Source organism: Triticum aestivum, chromosome 7D, assembly GCF_018294505.1.
Source record: "Triticum aestivum cultivar Chinese Spring chromosome 7D, IWGSC CS RefSeq v2.1, whole genome shotgun sequence".
In the NCBI taxonomy this organism is placed as follows: Eukaryota; Viridiplantae; Streptophyta; class Magnoliopsida; order Poales; family Poaceae; genus Triticum; species Triticum aestivum.
Window position 1 is genome coordinate 220849047 of NC_057814.1, and position 7451 is coordinate 220856497.

Genomic DNA, 7451 nt, shown 5'->3' on the forward strand with positions numbered 1-7451 from the left:
AGAAAGGACAAACTTTTGTTTATGAACTACATAAGAAACTTTAAACAAGCAATTTGATGCAAACACCAAAAATAAACAGCTGGTGCAGTCATGCCTAACCAAATATATATAACAAAGTTTGAAGGCTTGAGATGGACAAACTTACATTATTGGTGAAGACATGCTCTATAAAGGCCTTGTCCATGCTGATGGGGGGCAATTCAAGAAGTTTACCACAGAATCTTCTTCAAAAGCATTGCCTTTATTCTACATTTTGTTAAGAGTAAATATAGATGTGATAATATACGAAAAATGGAGAATATTTAAGATAAGATGAAGACTGATGCTACATAACCAAGTAGCTATAAATGTAAGTGCAGCGATACAGGCAAAAGGTACAACCAAGAGCAATGCACAGCTAAACTTCTTCAGTACCAACCTTATGGTAAGAGTAAATATAGATCTGATGTGTAGAAAATGGAGGGCAAAGGAAAATAAGCTGCAGAGTGATGGTACATGAACAACTACCTGTCATTATAAGTACAGTGATAAAGGACAGCATGTACTTACAAGAACAATGCTGAGCTAAAAAAACATTGGCATTGGATATATTCTACACTAATGTAACCATTCATACAGATCAGATAATTTGGAGCGAACAATTGATAAGCAAGCTATCATGCATACTGCTGTCACATAATGAACCAGGTATGTATGCAAGTACAGTGATACAGGACAACAGGTACTAACAAGAGCAAAGCAGCGGGCAGCATATTTGCGATATCCTGTCGTTCTTGTCAAACTGGAATTCTTCTTCGAGCAGATTTACTGCAAAAAAGATCCGTAAGGCACATGCAGAAAAGTAGAAGTTCAAATTGTCATGTGATTTCATGGACATTACCTCATCCTGGGAACGAGACCAGTGCATAACAAGGTTTTTCCATTCAATGTCTTCTAAATTTAGCACAGGAGACTTCACCGGAAATTCGTTTATAGACTTGCCATCAAAGTGTGATTTCCTCAGGTAACACCGATACTGCTGCAATGCTTCCTTGAAAAGCACAAGCAAGCTTTGCTCGTCATGACTATCCAGATTGACCCTCGCCTAGTTACAACAATGTAATGTAAATCATTGATGTGTTCAATCAGCAGAAAACAGGAAAATAATAACCATGAATAATAGCACTTACACGTAAGTTGGACAGGAAGATGTGAAAATGGTGTTTGTCTTCACAATAATCTTCCCATGATGGGAATATGTGCACGTAGTCCCTAACAACATTGAAAGCACTGTCTTTTAAACTGGGAATAAATGGAACGGGGTTCCAATCTGCAGGAATTGGTCGTCTCTGTAGTTGGGATAGGTCTTCGGCCGGTGGACTTGCTGTACTTTTTGCTGGAGTGGGATTTTTCTGTGGTACAGCTGGTGCTATGGCAAATGAAACCGGTATACCTTTTGCTGGAGTGCAGGTCCTGTGTGGTGGGGCTAGTGGTGTGGCCAATGAATTACGGGTACAGTCTGCTGGAGTCGGTCCTACGTTTTGTGTCACTGGTTGTACAGCCAATATAAGTGGGGTGCTGTCTGATTTCTCCGGCACCACCACATTTTTCTAGGACTTTGCTGGTGCTCCTTCAGGTTCGGCAATCACCCTCTTCCTTTTTGATGTCTGATGCACAAGAATAGCATTTGAGTGGAAAAACATGGTATGCTGACAGATGGGATATGTATTGATAATGGATGGGCATGGCATCTCGACATATATGATGAGTAAACTAAGCAGATGGCGGTGCAACAAAGTAGAAGAAATGCAAGACAACATATGCAAGATACCCGCAATCAATAAAACATTGCCAAATTAGAACAGGCACATTGATGGGTGAACAGGACAGGCCATCTGCCTTTGACTCCTCGAGGTTAGAATAGTCATTAGGATCATATTCTGAACAAGAATCAACAGGTGGGGAGCGTATGAGTTTCATTGCATCCAGAATGACACTCAATGCCTTGGTGCCAATTTTCTAAGTCATTGCAGTGTTTAGCTTCAAGAGTGGACTGCTGCTCGTGCGACACAAAGCAGCTACACAGATCATAGTGTAGATATAACGGGAAAACCTTAAGCATCAGAGTAAAATCAGCAAAGTGGAACTTGCTGGAATATACGTGCTAGTATTGCCGGTACGGCTAGAAAGGCTTCGGATACCAGCTCTCTTCAAGTGAAGGTGCGGTACTGTTAATATCAGTGTAACTCTCAAAGGCGACACAGCTCCCCGCATTTCCATCTATTCTTATAGGATTCAAGTGGGCAGGCCACTACAAATCCTATTCCTATGTTTACAAGTTCCTACGAATCAAAGAGGCTCAAAGTGTCCATCACAACCGACCACATAGACCTCTACACTTCAACTGTCCCTGCTCATCTTCAGTACAAGGAACATACTGTACTACTATCGTACTCCCTCCGTTCCAAAATCTAAGTCTTGGTAGAGATTTCCACTATGGATCACATACAGATGTATCCAGATACATTTTAGCAAGGTTGGAGAAAGCGGTAGGCGTAAGCGAGGCGGTTCGCCTTCGCCTAGTGCCTAGGAGGTGCTTAAGCACCCTAGGCGCGGCCTAGACGGTAATACAGCTTCTACTATCAGGGTTATTGGGGTTATTATATGTGTATTGATGTTAATTTAGGGCAGATAAATAAGAAAACTACTAGCTACTACCATTTGAATGTGTCATGTTTGGCATTTTAGTGCAATATATCATGATTTCTCGCTTGGGTAAACAATTTGTTACTTACCCTGCCTAGACTTCCATTTATGCCCTAGGCGAGGCGTTTGGACATCGCCTAGCGCCTAGGCGTGCCTAAGCGCTTCCTAGGCACTGCCTTTTCCTACAGAGCATTTTAGAGTGTAGATTCACTCATTTTGCTCCATATGTAGTCCATGGTGGAATCTATACAAAGACTTGTATTTAGGAACGGAGAGAGTACATATTAAAGAAGAACGGAAGAGGAACATGGTAAAGAAGAGGAAGCAGATTTTGGATAATAAAATGTTGGTTGCGCAGTGCCCACACATGATGAACCAGAGCACATTAAGAATGTAACTCCCAGCTGTCTCTCGACCATTTCAGGCGGTTGGATGAAGATCCTACGTCTCCTAACCCTTCTTCTTCCTCGTCTCTGATTCTTTCCATACAGAACACCGCACGGGCCGCCGGCCGGACCACCGGCCCCCACCGCCTGTGTTCCTCCACCACCCCCCACACCTGCCCCAACCCCCACACGCGTCGAGTTTTCTTTGTTCGGTGAGGCCCCACAACCACCCGAGCCCCTTCGATCGCACAGGCGAACTCTAAAAAATCGACTGACCCAATTTTGAAATTTAGTCTACTATGATTTAACTAGTGTGCAATATAAAAGGGGAAAACCATAATAATTGGGAGTATAGTGTTGAGCGCGCCATGGCGGATCTGAAGGTGCAAACCGGACAAAGGCAACTTCACAACCAAGACAAGAAATCAGAGTAAAGCAGTGGCGATCTATTTTCTTGTTGCGATAAATAAGTTGAGCAGATACTAAAGAGTACCGCCTCTGGTGCGGCGCCGTGTACGCATCTGCTGAGAATTTGACGGTGCTACGGTAGCGATGGCTGTCGGCGGCGTGGAAGCAGATCTAGGAGGGTAGACGGTGGTGGCGGGGCGCGGTGGACGAGATGGTCATAGGAGTGGCGCCGGCAAGGTGGACGACGGCGGGGATGGAGCGAGAGGACGGGATGCAAGGATCCCGGTCTGAAGCCGTGGATGAGAGAGGTCGATCTCTTGTAATGGACGGCGGCGTCGGGGTATCAGCTCCGGCATGGTGGAGGAGGACGGCGGTGGATGGGGTGGCGGACGGCGGCGGACGGAGGAGGGTGGGGTGGAGAGGGTGTTTTGGCGCCCACGGAGTACCAATTGGGAAAAGGGAGGTAGAGAGGAAGGGGGAACCATGTATTCAGGGCGCGCTTGTCTCAAATGCGAGGAAATTTACAAACTTAGCCCCTGTTTCAAATTTCTACTACATCACAGCAACATTAGGCGGTTGGGGATAGGGCGGTAATCTCGCATACACCGAATATTTGCCGACGAGAGTTTGTTTTTGGCGCCCACCGTGTATGAATATGAATCGGGGAGGGAGTCGATTTCGGCCGAGGACACACTGTGTTTTGGCGCCACCGTGTATGAATCCGGGTGAGAGCCGGTTATGTCACGTTTGGGTGAAATTACAAACCTACCCCTATCGAAACCTATAGAAATCCAGCAGATAGGCTTTGCGTGGCAGGGATAGGCAGTAGTGATTTCCATCTCGCAGATTTTGGTTTCGGGCGGTTACTGCGACTTTCCCCGCTTCCTTCAAATTTTGCAGAGTGCACGTTTACCGTGCCAACTCAATTTGAATCCCGTTTGTATTCTATTTTTTTCGGGCGGGATCCATTTTCAATTGGAATTAAATTATATATACATCATTTTTTATATATACTTTCAAAAGCACAACAAAGAATTCTGCTCCTTTATATGTATAATATGATTTACAAATACAATGATCTCGAAATCTTAAGGTTGAATTCAAGAAAATTTAACCAAATTATGTTCTACTAAAATGTATGGATCAGTAATATCTACATATTAAATAACATAGATGTGCGTGAATTCATATGAGTATGCATGTTTGATAGATCAATTTTGGTTTGAGTATGGATTACATGTATCATCATCTCGAATTCAAATATTTGAATTCCTTTTTGTTCACTCCTTTCACGCCCATCTCTCTCGCATGCATGCTCCTTCATGTAGCTATCACTCTCTTTTCTCCAGCTCACCCGCACGCTCACTTCATGTTTCTCCTATCCTCGCAAACATGGTCTCTCGACGTCTCCCTTGAGAAGTGTCACACTCTCCCTATCATTATACATTACACGGTTTTCATTATCTCTCACGTCTCTACTGTTCTCTGGTGTCACTCGGTACCTAAGCTTTCTTTTTCACCGCCACACACACAGTCTCCACTCGTCTTTCACTTTGTCTTTCTCTCTATAGGATTCTCTCACACACCCTATATGTCTCTACATATGACTCATACCACTAAAATTACTCTGTCTGTCTCTCTCTCTCTCTCTCCTGTAGACACAACATTTGTTGCAGTCTCCTTTTCGTATCCATCCCAGACTGACATTATTCATTTGTTTACCGATCAGACAACCCCGACTACCGTCTCCTCTCTCTCTCTCACAGACACACACACACACAACTCCTGCTTCCACTCCCCTTCCCGACTACCGTCTCTCTCTCACACACACAAAACTCTCGCTTTCGCACCCCGACTCGTATTTCTCTCACAAACATTTATCGACTAGCTAGCCTCTAGATAGGTTTATACACCCGCACACTCGTGCTTCCACCATCGCATAGATGTCTCTCTCCCGCTCCTTGTATCTATGTATATTTTTCTTCCCTTCTTGAGACATGCCCTCTCGATCATGCACACACACACACTATCGCCTCATTTTAAGCTGATACGTATCGCACACACACTCCTTGTGTATTTGTCACACATGCACTCCGTCCTCCTCCACTCCCCCTCTCTCTCACACACACATGGGCTTTTTGCAACAACTAGCAAGATGCCCATGCGTTGCACGGAACATCAAGATTCATTTGTATGAGTAGTTTATCTTGTGGGGGAAAAGTATGAACGAGGGAAGGCCTTATTTGCAAATGTGGAGAGGGGTGTGGGTATCTTTTTGCAAAATTGCCATAGTTTCCTTCCTATCCGTCAGATATAGATCGGACGGCCTATATTGCAGGATGGCAGGCACACGATCATCACCGACAATGCTTTTTATAAGAGTAGGGATAAAAAATAGAGTTGGTGATGATGGTGGGCCTGCCATCCTGCAATGTAGGTCGTCCGATTTATATCTGACGGATAGGAAGGAAAATATGGCAATTTACCCGCACTCTTCACCACATTTGCAGATAAGGCCTTCCCTCGTTCATCCTTCTCTCCCACAAGATCTTGATGTTCCGTGCAACGCACGGGCATATTGCTAGTAAGAGTAGAAATTAGACGTATACCACTTCTCGAATCTTGAAACCAAACATTCCTCCCTTATCTCATCAAAACCGCCAAAGGAATATATTTTGAGTGAAACATAACATATTTTTAGTGATATACGTATTTCAAAACTATACTTTTTTTTCTATCAAATCGGTGAATATGTATTAATCTACTTTGATCGTGTGGCAATGCATTGGCACATTGCTAGTAGTTATTATAATTTTTTGGACACCAGACAAACGGTGGAGTACATATACGAAGAGAAGAGGCGCACGCACGCAGTCGGCCTCTCGCAGTCTCGCACACATGAGTGTTACGTAAAGGAGATGTCAACAAATAAACCCTAAAACCCTAGGTGCATGATTGCTGCATTCGCGGGTACCAGGTACGTGGTGGAGCACCTTTGTAGGAATAGTCAGCTCGCGTGATAATTTGATCTGTAGGAGTTGATGGTCGGGACCACAGGTGAACGACTTGGAGCGCGGTGGCTCGCCAGTTGCCACAGATCGAGTAGCCACGTTTAAAATATCGTTTTTAGCGGGGTTAAGAGTTCGATTTTCAATGGCGCGTTATAAGTAGTAAGTAGTTTTTAGAACGATTGGTATGGAGCGAAAATGGAATTCATAGTACTACGTACCTCCTTGGCGTATGGTTGTATGGTTTTTTTTGCGATGGAGGTTGTATGGGTTTATGTTGCGAGATGCTGAACCTGGTAGTTCTAGGGCAAATACTATGGTTTAGATTTAGATGCTGGTTTTCAGTAATGAAAATCGGAAGGGGAAACCCTTCTTTGATTAAAAAAAACTACTACCTCCATTCTGGTTTACTAGTCCCCATCGTACTTTGGGTCAAAGTTTGTCCACGAATTTTACTTGTAAAATGTGAATGGAAAACGAGATTTTGCTATACCCAAACAAAAAAGGACTGGAGGGAGTGATTGCTCTGACACGGACGCGACCTCTCATAGCGCAGGCATTGAACCGATGCGCCGGCCAAGAGGGCCGCACTCGCTGCAGGCCTGGCTGAGCATGCCTCCTCGCCGCGTGCAACAAACTTAAGTCTGCCCCGCCTGCCTTCATTGAATACGCGCGTGTGCCGGCAACACGGCCTTCCGCGAGCCGGCAGGCATTTTAGAACACAAAAAATGACTAAAATATAATTAATTTACGCATGGTCTTGACTTGTTGTGCTCGCACTGGTAGCAGGAACTAGTAGAGGATTTTCTTTATGTATAACTCTCCTCACATTTTTTTGGCTTTGAAGTGAATCATGGTTGTGGACATTATGTATGAATGTGCAGATATCTGTCAACATGAGTTTGATGTGGAAGTTGAACTTGGAATGTCGGGCTTGCACCTGAACTATACCATGTCCAATGCT